Source organism: Alexandromys fortis, unplaced genomic scaffold, assembly GCF_014885135.2.
Source record: "Alexandromys fortis isolate MF-2015 unplaced genomic scaffold, M_Fortis_MF-2015_v1.1 scaffold_358, whole genome shotgun sequence".
NCBI lineage: Eukaryota > Metazoa > Chordata > Mammalia > Rodentia > Cricetidae > Alexandromys > Alexandromys fortis.
In genome coordinates this window covers 201,690-222,094 of record NW_026068229.1, presented here as the reverse complement: position 1 = coordinate 222,094, position 20,405 = coordinate 201,690, and the positions used below count along the sequence as shown (strand labels likewise).

Here is a 20,405-nt window from a genome sequence, read left to right as displayed (position 1 = left end):
GTACCACCACTGCCTGACTTAAGTCAAAACAAATTCTTACTCTACCATTTAAAATGTGATTCTTATCATTGTTTAAATTATAAAAGGTTAGGGATGAAAAGCTTCAACAGCTGCCTTTGCACATAGCTCCCAGGCAGGTAATTCAGAATGTGGCTCCTCCAAGGTGAGTTTGGAATCTATTTAGCCCATAATCGTATTTCAATCCAAACAAATCCAAAGTGCTTCTTATTTTGAAGGCCTGGATCTGTTCTCACCACCCCATGATTGAAAAGCAACTAGAAACTGCACCTGAACTTAGTTTCCAAGAACATTAAATATCATTTTCCAATAAATAAGCAAGCAGCAATTAACTCCCAGATTCAACTATGCCCAACAGTAATCCATCTTTATGGTAGTTCCATTAGGTAAATTAGTTGTCTTAGTCGGGGTTTTTATTGATGTAAAGGGACACCATGGCAACTCTTAAAGGGAAAATGTTTAATTGGGGTTGGCTTACAGCTTCAGAGATTTAGTCCATTATCGTAATAATGAGAAATATGGTGGCATGCAGGCCGACGTGGTACTGGAGAAGGAGCTGAGAGTTCTATATCTTGAGCCACAGGCAGCAGAAGGAGACTAAGAAAACCTTGGCAAGACTTGAGCTCCTGAGACCTCAAAGCCCCCGCAGTGACACACCTTCGAATAGGACCATCCCGAGCGTTCAAACACGAGTCTATGGGGCCAATTCCTATTCAAACCACCACACTAGTCTTGTGATTCTTTCCATGTCAGTTTGCCTTACTGACATACTAGGTTTCAAATAATATCATTTGCTATAGTACTGCATTTTATAAAATAAATCAAAATATAAACAGAATAAAATCTGTTTTTAATACAAAAGAAAGGCTCCCAAAACGGATATAAATTTAGAGCATAGGTCAAAACCTGCTGGTTTCTCTGGCAGAAAGAGCCGGACCTGCCAGACTTTCCCTGGGTCTGAGCAGGAGGGTGAGTGTCTGGTGACCTAGCCCAGCCCCCCCCACCTACCCCCCTTTCCTGACCCCTCCCCATCCTGCCACCAGGGAGAAACACACCCACTGAGTTGGGAGTCTGTCAAAGCAGGATCTCATTTAATGGTATTAGGCAGGAACTTATATAGGCTGAGGTGGGGGTTGGAAGCCTGGGATGGGCCAAGGTAGAGCAAGGACCAAGGACCAATAATATTCTGTCAGTTAGTGGTGGCTGGGCAGAGTCGGGCCTGGGTTGGGTAGCCAGAGACAGGTCTCCAAACTCAAGCTAGGCTCAGGAAGTTACACTAGGCCTCACCAAACTCAAGTTAGGCTTAGGAAATTACACTGGGCCTCATGCCCAGGCCTCATGAGGCCCAACAACAAGCATGTGTATCTATGTTAGACAGGACCCACAGCACACCCCTCACAGATGCGACCTCCATGTAACATAAATCTCATGAACACAATCTTTCTGCCAGGTTCCAAGTTGTATTCTCTTACTTCTTTAGTGGAAGGGAAGGAATATATTGGCTTTATAAACCTTTATTTAAAAAGCTGGCAACTCTGGAGAGTTAGATCTTGATGTGTTTGTCTTTCAAACATAATGCAACCGTTTGGTCTCCAGTGTGAATCACTAAAGAAGGCAGCTCACAGGCTGAAGGAGCGGCTAACTTTGCACAGCACTGAGATGTTCCTGGCCTAAGAAAAGAAAAAGGGCAGAAGAGAAAGGAGATTTCTTTGTGTAAAAGCCTGGAGCAAATTAAACCAAGTCTAGCTGCCACAGGGAAAGGTAAAACGCTTTAGTATTTCCATAGAACAGGGAGGGTCGGTTGCCCAGACACAGGAGGATGCATTTGGGAAAACAAGAAGGAAAAAAGAAAAAGCAATTTCAAGTCAGTGTAAAGGTAAAACTCTAAACCAAGTTAATCATTAGGAAGTGGTCTTTTTAAAGACCTTTCCCTTGGTAGACTGTTAAATCCAATTTCACGAGAGTCTCTGCAAGTGGACCAAGGATATCGACCCCCAAACAGTGAGAAATCCTTATATTCAAATTTTCTATGAGTCTCTTACTTGATATGGAGTTCCTCAGCCAGGTCATTACACCATGCAAAGCAGAAGTGAAAGCCTAGGGTGGCACATACCCAAATTAAAAGGAAATCAGCCTGCTGACTCCCTAACTAAGGTTGACAAGCTCTCCGCGCTGAAGGCTGTGGCCATTAGAAATGCATCTGTCTATTATTATCCCTCCTGTGTGTTATTATTCTATTCTTAGCCAGCAAAGTTGCTCTACCAGCATGAAAGTATCAGTCAAACCTCTGATTGACCACAAGAGCATTGATTAATACAGACACAAGAGGGGTTTGTTAAAACTGCAGGTTCTTTCTCCAAAAAGCCCAGACACAGAATCAAATTTGCTACTGTGGTTGCCGGAATATGTAACTTGCTATTTTTAATTCTATCCCCCTCTATAGTTTGGCCTCTCTCTGGAAAAGTGGATTATTATTCAGCAACTTCTGAACAAGAGGGGTGTGCCCACCATCCAGCTGCGAGTCAAGAGAGCTCTCAAAGCCTCCCAGGTTAGGCTTGCAAATCAATTCACTGTAGCCAAAAGGGAAGTGAGGGTGCACAATGGGTAGGCAGCATTACACACAGAGCACAATAAATCACACATTTAAGTGCACAGAGGCTGAGAACTTACATTTCACAGTCTGGGGTCCCTTAGGAACCTGTGCCGTAGAAAGTGAAGGCTAAAGGTTTGACATACTGTTGATGGACATTTGGAACAGTCTTATAACTCTGGCTTTTGTTTAACATCAGCATTGTGAAGATCTAGAACAGTAACTCTCTGTCAAGGACCAATTTCATCTCCCAGTGTTATTTGACAATGTCTGAAAACACTTTTGGTTGTCATGGCTCATGGAAAAACTGGCATCAACCAAGGATACTGCTAAACATCCCTCCAAGCACAGGAAGTCCCACAAAAGAGTCATTTGGTCCAAGGTATCATTAGGACTGTTAAAGAGAAAAATCAAGTTTATAGGGTAAGAGAAATAAGATGGTTTTTAGTTAACATTTGTGCTGATAAGCTATTTAGATCCAAAGAATAAACAATGTTACAAATTCAAACTCAAGTATTTGTACTGCACTGAAGAAGCAAATATTCTATTATCTAAAGCAGAAGTAAATACGGTAAATCCAATATCCTTCTTCTGATTGCTAAATATCTGTAAATATAGCCTTTCCTTAAGTAAATTATAAATATACAAAAACCAGAGAGCAGATATTTTTTCATATTCAATTCATTTGAATAAAAAAATTCATAGTTCTCAGCTTTCAATATTTATACAAACTTCTCTCTTAATCTTAGAAATAAGATATTTTTAAAAGTTGAGGGAGGGGGATCATGAGTTCGGGTCTAGCATGGACTACAGAGTGAAGCCAGTTTCAAAGAAGAAGGTGGTAGCCAGGTGGTGGTGGTGCACACCTTTAATCTCAACACTTGAGAGGCAGAGGCAGGTGGATCTCAATGAGTTTGAGGCCATCCTGGTCTACAAAGCAAGTTTCAGGATAGCCAGAACTGTTACACAGAGAAACCCTGTCTCAAAAAAAAAAAGAAAAAAGGAAATGTGTTGGTGACAATGACAATACTAGCCTGACATGCACAATGCTCTAAACTCAATACTCCTCAATACTCAGCACCAAATAAATAAATATATAAATAATCAAGTTAACCCTTATTTTTTGTTTTACTGTGTCTAACATGCAACCTTCCTGTGCCAGTTATAGAATACCATGAGAAATTCTACTCTTTCACTCATATTTGTTAATAATCTTTAGATTTTTTTAATACTTTCTCCTTTATGGCATGTTCATTTTACATAAAGTTTTGATCATTATTAAATTATCCTACTTTCCAAAGATATTAGAATATGACTCAAGGAATAAAATAATATAAAATTAGAAACAGCAGGAACACATAGGAAATTATCTAAGTTTTTACCTAACCAAGACACTACACCTGCCTGTAATCCAAGTATTTGTGAGACTAAGACCTAAGGACTGAGAGTCTGAGGCCAGCCTGAACTACAGAGTGAGCCAGGGCTACACAGTGATTCCCTACCTTAAAACATCTAATGACTAGGAGTTCCATGGTTATGAATAATTGCTGCTTTTTTTTTTTTTTTTTTGGTTTTTCGAGACAGGGTTTCTCTGTAGCTTTGGAGCCTGTCCTGGAACTCCCTTTGTAGACCAGGCTGGCCTCGAACTCACAGAGATCCGCCTGCCTCTGCCTCCCAAGTGCTGGGATTAAAGGCGTGTGCCACCACTGCCCGGCCATAATTGCTGCTCTTAAAGAACACATAGGATCAGTTCTTATCACCAGCATGGTAGTTCACCTCCATCAAATATTCCAGTTCCTACAGATTCAATATCCTTTTCTGCCCTCACAGGAAGTACAAGCAAATGCTATACTTACATGCCCACATAACATTTAAAAAAAATAATTGTTTTTTTTTATTTGGCAACTATATAGGACACAATCTAGTGGTCATTAGCCACAGTCATGATCATTCCAACTGCTAGGCTCTGTATTAATCAAAATGTTCTGTGGCTAAAAAAATCATTTCAGCCTTCAACATACTTGTTCCTACAGAAGCTCAGGTGGCTTTGCAGAACAGCTGTACTCTGCATGGTAGCACAGCTGTTCAGGCTGCTTTCCAGGTTGCAGTTCCTGGCTGCTGATGCACAGCTTCCGTGGCCACCACTGAGAGTAACCCCCATCACTTCCGTTCATAGTCTACGCACCAGAAAGTCACATGACTAACTGCAAAGTTTGCATGGAGAGGATGTTGGGCCATTCTCACCAGGAGAAGGGAGAAAAAGAGCAGAAATACATGGCTGTTTCTGTTCGTCCTTATTTGTATGTTAATGCATAAATTATCGTTAGAAATGTAAACCCACACAGATATAATATTAACATGGTCAGGTGGTGGTGACGCATGCTTTTTAACCCCAGCACCTGGGAGACAGAAGAGGCAGAGATCTGTGAATTCAGGCCAGCCTGGTACACAAAGTGAGTTCCAGAACAGCCAGGACTACACAGAGAAATCCTGTCTCTAAAAATAAAAAATAATAATGATAACAATGATGATGATGATGATATTGATGTGACTATGACTATAAAATGGATTGTTAAGGAAAAGTTAAATGCTATTTTAAGTTTTCAAAATGTTTAGGCTACAATCATTACCTTTACAAAATTTGCTACCTTTGAGATGAAAGAGTAACTATTTACACCAGTCATCTCTTTTACATAACAAATCATCCAACTCAAACTCATTGAAGAAACCAATAATCTTGACAGCATGCTTAGACATCTGTTGATCCTGAAGAGGTGATTTGGACAGTTGGAACCAAGAAAATGGAAAACTCTTACATTCCCAAGTCTGGAAGTTGATTCTGGCTGCTGCCTAGAACTCGATCTTCCACATGCTGTCCCCTCTGTCCCCTCTACCTCACCATACATCAAAGATATAGAGAAAGCAAGCCGGAACTGAGGGGAAATCTTCCTCCCTGCAGCTAGCTTTCAAATGACTGGAAAATGGGATGCAGGCAGCAGCAGGAGCAAAGGCAGCAATGGTCTTACCCAGTTGTAAAGCTTGTGAGCTACAAAACCAATCTGCTAGGCAAAATGTACCCACCTGTGAAATAGTGGCATGCCTGTTAATGGGTGTAACCAATTGTCCTCTGGATTTGAGACCAGTTGCACAGAGGGAAAATCATGCCTGAGGAGGTCATAAGCACAAGGGGAACTTGGTACTGTTGTTTAAATTAACACAATATCAAATTTGTAGTAATATTATGATGTGACGCTCTTTGGACTCTTTTTTTAAATTTATTTATTATATATACAATATTATTGTCTACATGTATGGCTTCAGGTCAGAAGAGGGCACCAGACCTCATTACAGATGGTTGTCAGCCACCATGTGGTTGCCGGGAATTGAACTCAGGACCTTTGGAAGAGCAGGCAATGCCCTTAACTGCTGAGCCATCTCTCCAGCCCCATCTTTGGACTCATTTGAGAGCCCGCCATCCAGCTCCCAAATGAACCACACACAGTCTTATTCTTATTTATAAAGAGGATAATCTTGCCAAAATGAAAGCAAACTCCTATGGAATTTCTCCGAAGCCCTATGGAATTTCTCTGAAGTAAATTTGAACTTCCAGGAGCAGATGTGTATCATTGTCATGAAAACCTTAGGTTAACAAATCATTTTAAATGCCATCTTCTGTAGATCTTTGAAAGGTTTGAAGACTATGCTTCTTAGATATACCTATTTAACCTAACAAACATACCTAATGTTACAAGTTTGACTGTTATATAATAACTACTACCCTCATTTCTTATTCATACATTGCATTTTCTAATGAATTGCATAAGCACAATACCCCAAACAGAATAGAAACATATATACAGTATAGCAAAAAATGACCTAAAATTTGTATCAATATACAAAATCCTTTAAACAAAAGTAAAACATGTATACAGTGTAACAAAATTGACTTTGAATTTATTTCAGTATGCCAAAATTCATGCCAATGTACAATATCTGAGAATGATAGTTGTCTTTTTATCCCATATTCCTATGCATATAACAAACATCCATAACACACCAATTTATCAACAACCTCCCACAGCCCAGCCCTTAAGAATGTGGACGTAGTTTTCTCTAAATTGCTTCTGGCTGGCTGTGGGTGAAGGCATTTTCAGGGTTCCAGGGAGAAAATTTTGAAATAATGACCGAGTCCAGGGAAGACCATCAGGAACCTTTGTTGATAAATATCACCTGTCAAGTTGTAGGTGGTCTTCCTTGACCAAACCAAATCCAAGTCAACCTGAACTGAGTCCACAGCCTCTTGTTTCCTGTGGAAACAAAAACAAAATCGCTTCCCCGAAGCATTTTTGATTTCCATTTGACAAATAATATTTTTTGATTTTTTAAAAGTTAAGGCATTCTTAAAATATCTAGTCTTGTTTATTTCCACAGACCTCTTTCAATTCTGAGTCTCTTAGCAGCTGTCCTTTGCATTTTAGCAAGCAAACAATTCAAAATCAACACAATGGCACACAGAGAACACAGGCTCCAGACTCCCTGTGTATTTCCCATCTCGTGCGGCTTGTACTTTTACACTCTCTTTAAAGACTTCATTTTGTTTTTGAACTATTCATTTTTTCTATGACTATACCCCTCTTCCTTTCTTTAAACCTACGCACATTGTTAAACACACTTGAACCTGTTTAGAGGTTTTTCCATATGGACCTTTTTATTGCGTATGTTTAGCATTTTCTGACTGCAGGAGCAAACTTTAAACTGATAAGCCATGCCTGGATACTCCGCATGGCTCTTGGCTGTTTCTGCCTCCTGAAGGCCAGTGCTTACACTGTGGCAGGCATCTTTGTCTTTTGTTCCTACTTTATATATCCTGGGTGTTCAAGAACTCACTGGCCGTCAGAAATCGTCCAGCTGAAACTATTAAAGGAGACGCATCCCATTTTTTAAACTTCTTTCAGGCTCTAGATAGAAATATGAGCACCACGTCGGTGTGCCAAACTGTAGTAATATTATGATGTTACACTCTTTGGACTCTTTTGAGGGCCCGCCATCCAGTTCCTGAATAAATCACACACAGTCTAATTCTTATTTATAAAATCTTATTTATAAGCGAAGAAACTTCGCTTGGCTTGTTTCTTGCCCACTTTCCTTAACAAATTATCCCATCTCCCCTTTGGCCTCTGTGTTTTTCCCATTCCCTTATTATTTAAATCTTATGCTTACTCTATGGATCGCTATGTAGCTGGTTGACTGGCCTCTGGTGTCCTCCTCCTTCTCGGGATGCTACTCCAGAACCCCTCCTCCCAGTTTTCTCCTTTTGTATATTCTCTCTGCCTGCCAGCCCTGCCTATCCTTTCTCCTACCTCATGACTGGCCATTCAGATCTTTATGAAATCATCAGGTGGTCGAGGCAGGCAAAGTATCACAGCTTCACAGAGTTAAACAAATACAACATAAGCAAAAGTAACACACCTTAAAATCATATTCCCAACACAAACTGCCTCCTAAATATCGATGTTTATACCCATAGATAAAAACTACTCTCAGCCATGTTCAGAGAAGCTCCTCTTTGTAGAGAACAACAGTGGACACACAGACTCATGGCTACCCAAGATGCTGAGAAAAAGTGACAGCTGATGGTCCAGCCCTAAACAAGGCGTTTATGCAAACCCCTCTAAAGCTCAGGGAACATTGCAGAAAAAAAGAAAGGAAGCATTAAAGAAGCTATATAATATTCTGAGCATAACCCAACCATTGCAATCATGAACTTATAGCAGCTGTGGCTACTTTCCTTGGTCCTGCAAAACCCTGGCTCTGTCAACAATCACTCTGGGATGGGGAAGGGCTCATCAGATCCTACTCCTCCCTTCTGAGCTGTTAATGATAGAGTATGAAGAAGGCAGAATTACTGTCTTCAGCTATATACCCACTGTTAAGCCCGTCAGGCTCCAATGGACAGCTCTAAACATGTGGTCACATAGACAGCCCAAGAACTTGGCAGGTACAAAACAGTACAAAAAGACAGGAATGTGAGAGAGAGGTTTGCAAAGAGGGAGGAGGGGCATACAAAGGTGAGAGGGGGATTTTAAAAAAAAATGGTGGTTTGAGAGTAATCAGTATATAGACATTTATGAAATTGTCCATGGAAAATTTTAATTAATAAAAAAACTGACCCAAAAAGCATGCCTGTTTCTAAAGCAAAGTCAGAAATACAATGAACACAGGATGCTTCCTCTGTGTCCAGGAGGCGTCTATTCTAAGAAGCAAGACAGTAAACACTGCAATAAGTACGGTGCAAGTGTGCACAGTGGCTTCTTAGATCAGATATTTAGCTACCTGTTGATAATACAAGCCTAGTCTGAGGAGATGTTCTCTGTTTGGCTGGGGTACCCATGCCACATCACTTTAAATAAAATCCCTATTACCGTAAAAAATGAGGATGCTTGAGGGCTAACCTGCTTGGGAAACTGAAATACAGCAGAGATGCAGCTTAGAATGCAGACTGGGGAGTATCAACGGAGGACGGTGAAAAAATCAGATGTGGTGAGATCATGAAGTGTTTTCTGTTACTGGGAAGGAGAACTACTATGGAAATTTTTAATTTTAGAGTCAGGCTCCCATTATGTAGCCCTAGGTGACTTGAGATTTACTACATAGACCATGAGAGACTCTTACTCACAGATGTCCACCTGCCTCTGCTGCTCAAATAGTGGGATTAAAGATGTGCACCAAAGAACTGAACACTCCAGCTTATTGTGGAGATTTTAAACCAACAACTGAGACAATCAGCGGGGCTTTGAAGAATCATTTAAACTGCTTGTGAAAAGTTGAAGGAAGAAGAATGTGAGTCAAAGTGGGAGTGACTTCCAGAATCCAAGAAAGAGAAACTGTGAAGTTAAACCTAACATGGTAGGGAGCTGACAAGAGAAACTGTGATGTTAACCCTAACGTGGTAGAGAGCAGACAAGAGAAACTGTGAAGTTAAACCTAACATGGTAGGGAGCTGACAAGAGAAACTGTGATGTTAAACCTAACGTGGTAGAGAGCAGACAAGAGAAACTGTGAAGTTAAACCTAACGTGGTAGAGAGCAGACAAGTAGGTTGAAAGTATAATTGAAAGAAAGTGGGGATTGGTGGATATGAACAGCATAGGAAATGGAGACCAATTCTCAAACATGACCTTCAGATTCCTGAGAGGACACTACATAAACAGTAGCTACCAAAGATAGAAACTTACCTAAACTTTGTAAAGCAGTGCTGGTGGCTCAGTTCCAGCTCAGACAGCCGTGGATAGGACACCAGCAGGGTAGCGCACAGGTCTGGCTGGAGGAGGCAAACACTAAATGATGTGGGGAAATGGGCAAAAGATAATTCCCTTTCCTTCTGTCTCTTCTGCCATACACTGCACTTCATGACACCCCCAAAAATGTACTTCTTGACACACCCCAAAAAACTTGTATGTTGAAATCATTGTAGAGCAGTTTGGGGTGGACAACATTTTTTTTTTTTTTTTTGGAAAATATCATAGGTGGGAGCAAAGAACCAAGAGATTAAATCCAAAAGGATTTCTTCAAGTTCATTGGGAAGAACAGAAGGTAAATCTTGGAGATTATATTGTAGGAGAAAATGCAAGCATGACCTGGCACACTATACTTCTATATAAGGAGCACGGCACACCGTGCTCCTGAAGTCAAAACGCAGAATTCTAAAGTAGCATGAGTAGCCAGTGGCTGGCCTGTGGGAAAGGCTGCGCTCTCCAACTTTGATGTGCTTCTTCCTCTTAGAGACCCTGGTGGTGTTAGCACTCACTATCCAGCCCAAGGTAATGTGCCTACCGCTCACAGTCAATAGGCTTCCACAAGTGGTTGCTCATTGTGATAAAACAGACACTGTACGCTGAAACTGTCTCCAGAGTGGTACATCTTCTAGGCCCTTTACCGATCCATGGACATTGCTGTTAAGGAGACCCCACACACACGTAACAACGGCATTACATCATCTCCTAAGGAATATTTTATTAAGCCCTCTACACCAGAGACAACTACTCCATCAATTAAAACCTCAAGAGAGTATGTAAGCTAAAGTGTCCTAGCCAAGAAGTTAAGGTTTGTATAGGCCCATTTCTTTCATCACTAAAAATTAAAAATCCATAAGAGGGCTTGAAGAAATTTAACAATAATGGAATTTTTAGGGAAGGCTAAAACAACAAGAGCCTCCCAGAAGCCCTTTAATTGTGAATCGACAAGTGAAATTAATCAATTTATCAATTAATAAATGGCAGAATCTTCATGTTCCAGCTACCTCCTCCAGACCCATCTAAACATTGCTGTATTAGGGACCAACCCTTCAACACAGAAATTTTTGTTGTACAGCTAAGGCCCAAACCACAACATACTAAAAAAAAAATAACTATGATAGTTTGGGGAAAGGCAAGAGGAACCCCACACAACAGCTTCTGAGGAAGCAATGTCTATGAAAGGCACTCAGCAAGACTTCATCTCACCCTCATTATCGCCTCTCTCCCACGCCTTTGCCTCCTTCCCTCACCAGCCTAAGGCCCACGTTATGTCTTCTCCTGCTCTCTTCTTAGTCTTCACTTGCTGATGCTAGCTCGCTTCCTTCTCCTCTCTGCTCATTTTAGATCTTGGATAAAATAACAACCAGCCTTCTCTGAACTTACACCCGGGCTGCAGAGAGTTTCTGGAGAAAGCCGTATGCATGTGCAGACTGCTAACAGTGTACTTTAGATTTCTGAACTCCATCAGGCCCCTTATCCTCGTCATCTCCTCGCTAGCTCCAAACCCAGGCATTTCAATATGTCTTCCTCTTCTCAAAGGTCACTGTCTCGTCAACGCTGCCATCATGTGCATACTAAATCCTAAGGATGCTTTTTGAGTTTCCTCTCCCTCTCTGGAGACTTTTAGAAACTTGGGTCCCCAAACTTGCCGACTTCCTTCAACTTTGCTTTGCTTTTACCTCCATGATATCCCTCTCTCTTAGTTCTCTACACCCCCTCTTAATCCTTCCACATCACTTAAATGCTATTCATGATTTAAGTGCTGACCCTGCAGTCATTCCTAAATACTAGTGTTACCGGTTATATTGCCTTCTCTCTTACTTTGACACGCCACTAAAACACTTCTACTTTAATAACTTCAGCTAGGAACTTCTGTTATCTCAAGGCTATAACTAGTTTTTCAACAAAAGCATTGCTCTATAGCCAAGGTTAAAGATCCACAAATATCTCCGCTGGTTCAACTAAACTATTCTTATTATGTTTCTCAACCTAATTTCTGCTCTGTCTTTTGGCCATATTCACTCTGTAATTTGCAGTTATCCATCACTCAAGCAGCAAGATTCGGCCGGGAGTTATTGGATGTTCCTCCTCCCTTCATCCCCACAGTCAAGGATAATGAAGAGATATTTATTTCACTCCCATGGTCCCTTATCCATTCACTCAAATTCTGATCGTGTCACTGTTCCTTCCCTAATCAAACATAATTTTTGAATATTATTTCAAAACCCAGGCAAGTTTATATGCTTGTGGTTTTCACAGTTTAATTATCTGGAATGTCATTTCTTTTCCCACATTCATATTTCCAGGACTCAATTTCACCTGACAAATTAATCTCTCCTTGGCCCCTCTGCTGACTTCTCACATCCACCAAAATTTAGCCTCCCTACTGAATTTTTTACACAATACACTTAACGATAGCTGGTAATATGCTTTTTATTTATGTCATTATTTATTGGCTTTATCTATCCTGTTAAACTCAAAGATACCCCTAGGCAACCAGAGAGATGGTTTGGTGTGCAAGCCACTTGTCACAGAAGCATGAGGACCCAAATTCAGAACCCAGGCACCCACAAAGAAAGCAAGGCTTGACTGTGCACATTTACAACCTCAGTACTGGAGAAGGTGGTACCTGGGGTAGAGAATTCTTTTCACTGACTAGCGAGTCTAGCTGAATTGAGTTCCAAATTCAGTGACAGACTGTCTATAAATTAATTCATTAGGGGGCAATAGAGAAAGACATTCAATTCTAATTCGTGGCCTTCACATTCACACATGCACACAAAATATCACAAATGAACACATACACACCCCAGTGAGAGACCTTGTAGATAGATAGATAGATGAGAGAGAGAGAGAGAGAGAGAGAGAGAGAGAGAGAGAGAGAGAGAATAGGACACTCAATTCTGATTTCTCTGGCATGCACATGCACACACAATATATGAAAATTAACACACACACATACACACACACACAAGTTCCCTCTGAGTATTGATAGGTCTTCTTTTAAAGCTTTAGTAGGCTGCATGTTCTCTAGGAGTTACCTCTTCTCCACCTTGCAGTTGATATTCTTCCTGTTCACTCTTTGCCAAAGTACTATTTCTCCCATAGCATGTGCTATACAGAGCAAACATCTCTTTTTCCCATGCTCTGACATTAAACTGTTTAAACAGGAATGGAAGGACAATGACTTATTGTGACTTTTATTGCTATCTGGAGTAAATTAAATAAACTCCAGATTGGGTAAAGGGTGCCAACTAGAACACAAAGAAATTAAGTGGTCGGCTATATTTCAACTTGATCTACATGGAAGAATCATGAAAAGTACATGTCAACAGATCTCTGATGAACAATCTCTTGTTTGAGTATATTTGTAGCTCTTACAGATAAGACAGTGGGTTAGTTCCACACGAAATAAAATAAAGCTTGGTAGTAACTTCTTTTGATCCCAAAAGTTATTTCTTCCCAGGCTTTCTTTTATTGTTATTTTAACTGTTTGTTGCTTTAGTTTCTATTTGTTTAACATAAGGGAACTAAGACCCTGATCTCATTTTAATTTCCACCTATCACATCAACAAAATCCACAGAAGATAACACACTTTTATTTATGTGGTTTAATATTTTATTTGTATTCACTGAAGAAAACTTCTTCCTTGAAGACAGCATAGTATCATGAGATAATGGTTTAAAATATTTATTAGTAACTGGAAAAGACAGGCAGAGTCTTAATCATGCTATAGTTTAATTATAGCAATATAAGTATAATTAGCACCCTTGTAATAAATTACTAATTTACATGATGAATTGTCTTGCTTCCGTTTTCAAAATAAAAGGAGTTCTATACGTTATTGAATGGGTTCTTAATTTAAATTATTCTTCTGGATCCTGTACATCAATAACTAAAAATTAATTTGCAATTCTTTCTCTACATATTAATTTCAAGATCTCAAACCTGAAAGTAGATAACCATGAAAGAAGATAATTTTTATTCTTTTTATTTTACATCAATTCATTAAGAATGAACTTTCATTATTTAGCCACCAATTCTTAAAATTGATTTCAGTCAGGGCCAAAGAGAAGGCTCAGTGGTTAAGAACACTTGCTGCTCTTGCGAGGAACCTGGGTTCAAAAGCCAACACCCACATGGCAGCTCACAACCATTTGTAACTCCAGTTCCAGAGGTTCTGAAACCCTCATCCAGCCTCCATGAGCAGAAGGCACTCATGCAGCACACATGCAGGTGAAACACTCATGCGCATAAAAATTAATTAGTCATCTGGGCAGTGGTGGCATTTGGGAGGCAGAAGCAGATGAGTCTATGAGTTCAAGGCCAACCTGATCTACAGAGTGAGTTCCAGGACAGCCATGGGTACACAGAGAAACCCTGACTCGGAAAAATAATTAATTAAAAACTCATCATTTTTTGAGGCAGTGTCCCTCCCTGAATGTGGAGCTCACCCATTTGGCAAGACTCCTGTCCCTCAAGTACCAAGGAGCCTCTTGTGTCTTTTTTCCCCTGCACTGAGATTAGAGTTGCATACTGTTGGACTTGGCTTTTTAAGTCATGTCTGGGCATCAAAACTCACATTACCCCCAGGCTTGTAGAGCACGTACTTTCTTGACAGAACCATCTCTCCTACCCATTAATCTATTGCAAACAATTTTCGATACTTGCTGTCCTTGCTATTGGTATGAACAGAAATCAGCATTATGGATTTATGCCTAAGGTCTGGGGAGCTTTAGTGACAATGACAGAGAAATACCATTGGAGAACCAAACAAGCTGAAAAGGTGCTTCAAAGTTCATTTCAATTTTTTAGAACATAGTACATTTTGTACTACTCTAAAAATTCCTTGCTTGTATTTTTCAGCTTACTGTTTAAAGTTCATTTTAAAGCGGCATATTTTTCCTTTAACCATCATTTCACTTTTGGAAGGGAGGCCTTGAGAGCAAATTATAACTATTTTTAATGTCACCAACTTCCAATTGCTCTTTTCCCTTATTACTTTGCCACTTGCTGTAAAGAGCAGAAATAAGCTTTAAGCCAGACACCTATTGTTGGAAAAAGATGACTATTTTAGGTTCTTCTTTCAGTTTGATTTTTGCCTCAAATCGTAGCATTCTTCTTCCTTTTAGACAATTAAAGGGGAAAGAAGTGGAGAAGGCATTTAGGAAAGATGACTCTTCCATTATCACACCAGTGGCCACAAAGTCTCCACAAATTAATTCAAAGGCAAAAAAAAAAAGCAAGATCTAAGGCAAAAATGGGTTTCAGAGCAAAGATCCCTTCTCTCCCTTATCCATCTTTTAGATTGTAGGAAGTAATATATTGGGACAACTTGTACAGTTAAGCCTGGAGAAACTCAACCTAGAAGTCTTGAGTTTTTAAGGTTTTTTTTTTTTTTCAGTAAACTCTATACTCCCAGTCTGCCTAACTTCAAAACCACCTGCCAAACTCTAGTCAATTCTGAGTTTCTGCCAACTGTGAAGACTCATCACAGAGGCCTCTCAGATCAGCATTAACGGGCCATTTACCACTGTCAGACTTCAAGAACCCAGATCCCTTGACTCAACCAATGCTGAAATAATGTGCTACCAAGGAGAGCCCTAGAGAAGCAAGCAGAAAAACACCAATTACGAAATTTTATTTGAGCTGGGTAGTGGTGGTACACACCTTTAAGCCCACCACTCATGAGGCAAAGGCAGACCAGATCTCTGAGTTTGAGGCCAGCCTGGTCTACAGAGTGATATCTAACAGCCAGGGCTACACAGTCAGTTAAACCCTGAGAGAAGGGAGGGAGGGAAGGAGGGAGGGAGGAAGGGAGTTCATTTTAAATTAATTACAGAAATTATATAATTTATAGAAATTAACCCAATTATATATTTTCCTCCAATTGTTTGCCTCAGAGGACTATACCACATCTTGCTCCATGTCTCCTCTGTGCATTAACTATTTTCATTTGAAGACCAACTGGAATCTGTTCTTGGTCCCTCTCTCTACTTGGTCTGCCCCTGGATGATCTGCTGGCTTCTTGACAGTGCTTCTTTATATATCATAACAATGGAAGTCTGCTTATAAGTGAGGGAAAGTATGACTTTAAGCTGACATAGCCATGTCATTTACCTTGAGCTTCTTTTACACAAAATGAATTGGCTTACTAAGGCAATCAAGGAGAAAGCTGAAACCATCATTTTCTAAAGATTTTCAAGGTAAAAAACCCAGAGGGATGATCTTTTGTCAGTGTCTAAGGCTTGGTTAACTGTCTTAATTCAGTATGATTAATGGCTTTTAAAACTCTGGGGCACCAAGTTTCTTCATGCACTGTACTATGAATGCTGTAAGCGGGGTGTTCTTCAAGCGAACATCATAACCTGCACACAGAACACATCGACAGATGATATGCATCATGTCACTCCGGTAGTATGAAAGACACTTACAGGTGAAGCCCTCCGCTCATTTAAATAGACATATCCATTGCTTACAAAATAAACATCTCATCGCATAGGCAATTTTTCTTTCATCAAAAAAATGACATTCTGCTCTTCCTGCTTTACTTGTGACTGTGGCTTCAATAGTGATTCCTTTGGGTCAAATAAATTCAGTAATAGTTCATTTTTATCCAATGCAAATTTAAATCATAGAACTTAGAAATCTCTTTGCATTTTAATTTCTAGTGACTAGAAAAAAGAAAGTATCAGTGCATAGGGAGATTGTTGAAGCTTTGCATGTTTTTTTCCCCCCCTTGGTTTTTCGAGACAGGATTTCTCTGTGTAGCAAACCTTGCATGTTCTTTTTCTCTGTTTTTTGTTTGTTTTTAATTGTTTTTATTGAGCTATATATTTTTCTCTGATCCCTTTCCTTTCTTCCCTCCCTCCTTCTTCCCTCTCCCATGGTCCCCATGCTCCCAATTTACTTAGGAAATCTTGCCTTTTTCTACGTCCCATGTAGATTAGATCCATATATGTCTCTTTTAGGGTCCTCTTTGTTGTCTAGGTTCTCCAGGATTGTGAATTGTAGGCTGGGTTTTCTTTTATGTCTAAAAGACACTTATGACTGAGTACATATTATATTTGTCTTTCTGGGTCTGAGTTACCTCACTCAATATGATGTTTTCTAGATCCATACACTTGCCCAAGAATTTCAAGATGTCATTATTTTTTCCCACTGTGTAGTACTCCATTGTGTAAATGTACCACATTTTCCTTATCGATTCTTCAACCGAGAGGCATTAAGGTTGTTTCCAGGTTCTGGCTATGACAAATAATGCTGCTATGAACATAGTTAAGCACATGGCCTTGCATAATCTTAAAGAAGACAAATTTCAAATTCTACCATCCAATGTGAATTACATAAAATTTGGTAGATTTCTACCATCTGAAGTAAACAAGACGAAGCCTTCCATCTTTACTCAAAAGTAGAATAAACACAAATGTTGACCACAAACTCTAAAACCACTGTAAAACGTATACTGGAAGAATTAGTCTTTTTCTGTGGATAGAGTAAATAAGAACCTAAAACCTTTTCCAAAGCCTGGTTTGATCCCCAACACAAAGGCCAAAGATGGATCCATTGCTGTAGAGTCTAGAGGCTTTTACTTGATATCCATTTGCCTTCAAGGCTGAACTCAGGAAGGCAGATAAGCCTAAAGTATTGGGTTCTCCCTAGCTAGGTCAGCCAAATCCCAAGGCTTCCCTGCTGCTCCAGGCCATTATAGGATAAAGCCATAACATAGTGAATAACAGCCAAAGGGAGTCCCACCAGGGAAGCATCCTAATGGCACTGCTACCTGAATGGATTTACTCCAAATGTGTTCTCCGTAACTCCTATTGGCACACTCAGTTGAAACTGGTGTGACTACTGTGTCACACCACCTGAAATGGGTGGGGTTGGTATGATGTGTGACTCAGAAGATGATGGGAAATCAGTTACTAAAATTGAAGAACAAGACAAGAAACTCCATAAGACAAGTGCAGGCACTTGCTCTGCCAACCTCTTTCCCTCAATAAAGTAAGCAACTCCAACTAGTGAAACAATCACAAATGATAGTTTTGATAGCGTCAAATAATTTAAGTAGAAAGTACCTGTCCTCTGAAGTTTACTTCATTCTAGATGGGGATTATGTCATTTCAATTCTTTTTTTCTTCTTCTATGAGGGAAATAAGGAGTTCAATTTTACATGGTTGATATGTGTTTATGATAGATTCAAAAAAGAATACCACAGGAGGCCTTTATTCACGGAAAATAAAACAGTTTCAGAGAATGCACTGATAGTCGTTGGAATTTTTTTCCTACATTTCTTTTCTATGTTAAGATTACTTGATGATGTGACTCAGCTATCTCTTAATAATGTAAGGCTTCTTTGGTGCAATAAAAAAAGGCAAAAATTAATTCAGGAGGGGAAAGAAATGAATACAAAGATGCATGATCGTTAGGGGATTGATATCAGTCATTAATCATCTAAGGAATGTTGAGTAGCACAGACCTCGGTAACCTGGCAACATTTTCCTTAGCACAAGATCTGTGACAGATGAAAAATCCATTCGATTTCTTCTCCTGCTAATACAATGCATAACTTATACCTCGGAGAAGTTTTACAGCTTAATCTCTAGAAGCCAAGTACAGTCATCGGAGGCAAGGACTTCGTACAAAGTACAGCCTTAGGGGGCAATGACCTCGAGAAGTTTATTTGTTGAACTGACTGCATCGTCTATAAATGTCTCTATGAAAAGGCTGTTAATACAATAGAGTGTCTTCAGCAATAGGGACTTACCTTTAACCACTGGGAGGCAACCAAGAGCAACAGCAATAGCTGATACTGTCTTAGGAGTCTCTTAGGCTCCCTAACCAACAACTGAGGGGAGACAAAAAAATAAAACACAAACATGCCTAGTACTGGGGATTTTTTGTTAGACTATGTCTGTTGCAGGCAGCATTGTGAGCCCAAGTGGTATAACTTCATTTGAAGTATACATATAATTTAGATAATTCCTTGTGGTTTTTTTTTTTTCAAAGAACCTTGTTATTTTCTCTCTCCTCCTTCTGTATTGGCTTCTCTCCCCTTTCTCCCAAATTCTAACTCCCCACTGCTGGCTCTGAAACACGCTCCCAAACTCGCTCCTTTACCTTCCCATTTTGCTCCTCAGTGTACCTTACAACTTATCTCCCACACCATCTCATTAGTAGCTCTTCACATACACTTTCAAGAAGAACCCATCTGTTTCCGTGTGTCTTCAGCTTTCCACGGTGTGAAAACCTTCAAACATGACTCTTCTTCACTATCTGCAACTGATCTTCACCCTCATGTCACCAAAATATCTCCTCTCCTCTCTGGTTTTTCCAACAAAATTAGCCACCATCCATCCAGTTCTTGGCTGCCCTTTCCACATGCCCCAATCCCCACTGTTCTTTACTTGTTAAATAATTATCCTTCCTTTTTGACATATCCATCTGACAACTACTCTTTTGATATTCACTCTGTCCTAAAAACTGCTCAGGAAACAGTTGGTGCAGGCATCAACTGGAACCTTAAAGAAAGCCCCAGTATTTCTTTGAAAGTGTCCCATCATTTCCATAAATGTATCGAATTCTAGCTCTACACTCCCATAGCCTACTCTTTAATCCACTCCCACTTTTCCCTGAATCAATCTGCACTTCACCTCATCCTTGACATTAGTAATTTTTACAATTAATGCATGCATGCTCAGGTCATTCATATAGAAGTATATGAGATGCTCCCTGACTTAGGATTGGTTTGTGATACAGTTATGCTCCAATAACCCACCTTAAATGAAAATTTTTCAAGCTACTAATGTATTTAACACATTTAGCCTATAGAAGACCATAGCTTAGCAACATAGTACATGAGAATATCAGTTATATTTCCTGGTGATGATGCTGTGTACTGAGCCATAGGTCACTTCCAGTGCCCAGCATATCTGGAGACTATGCAGCTACATATATCCATTCTGTCAAAAGAACAAAGTTCAAGATTCTATGTGTGCTTCATACTATGCATGCTTTTTCATTATTGTGAAACTGAAAAACCTACAAGGCAAGCCACAACTAAGCAATCATCTGTGGTGTTTATTATATATATTATTCAATATAAATAATATGCATAAAAGCATATTGAAAATTTTCCAACTATTTTGTAAGTTCCTTAAGGGATAACATATTTCTACCTTAAATCTCAAGACACACAGCAAGAATATAAAATTACTTTGGGAATGAATCAGCGAGAATGCCATTAGAAGAGGATTATTTATTTATCCATAAATAAAGCAAAGATAAAATGTCAACTCGGTTCCTCCATGCAATAATAAAGGATAACTTTTATTGAACACTTTGTGTTCTGGCCATCATTTAAGTCCTTTACACACATTTAACCTCAAAATTCCCGTGAAGATGGTACTATTATAATCCCCCATTTTTCACATTTTAAAATTGAAGCATCTAAAAGCAAAGTAAGTAGTCAAAGACAGTAAATAATGGTATCGGAATTCAAA

The 20,405-nt window shown here is 39.6% G+C and overlaps 1 long non-coding RNA gene across 1 annotated transcript in view; it reads right to left on the bottom strand.

Annotated features, from left to right (window-relative positions):
- Positions 1-20,405, bottom strand: part of LOC126493711 (uncharacterized) — a 255,197-nt gene that overhangs the window by 161,853 nt on the left and 72,939 nt on the right. Inside the window, exon 4 of the long non-coding RNA XR_007589859.1 lies at positions 9,843-9,928. This is a non-coding gene — a long non-coding RNA (uncharacterized lncRNA). The remainder of the gene's footprint in view (positions 1-9,842; positions 9,929-20,405) is intronic.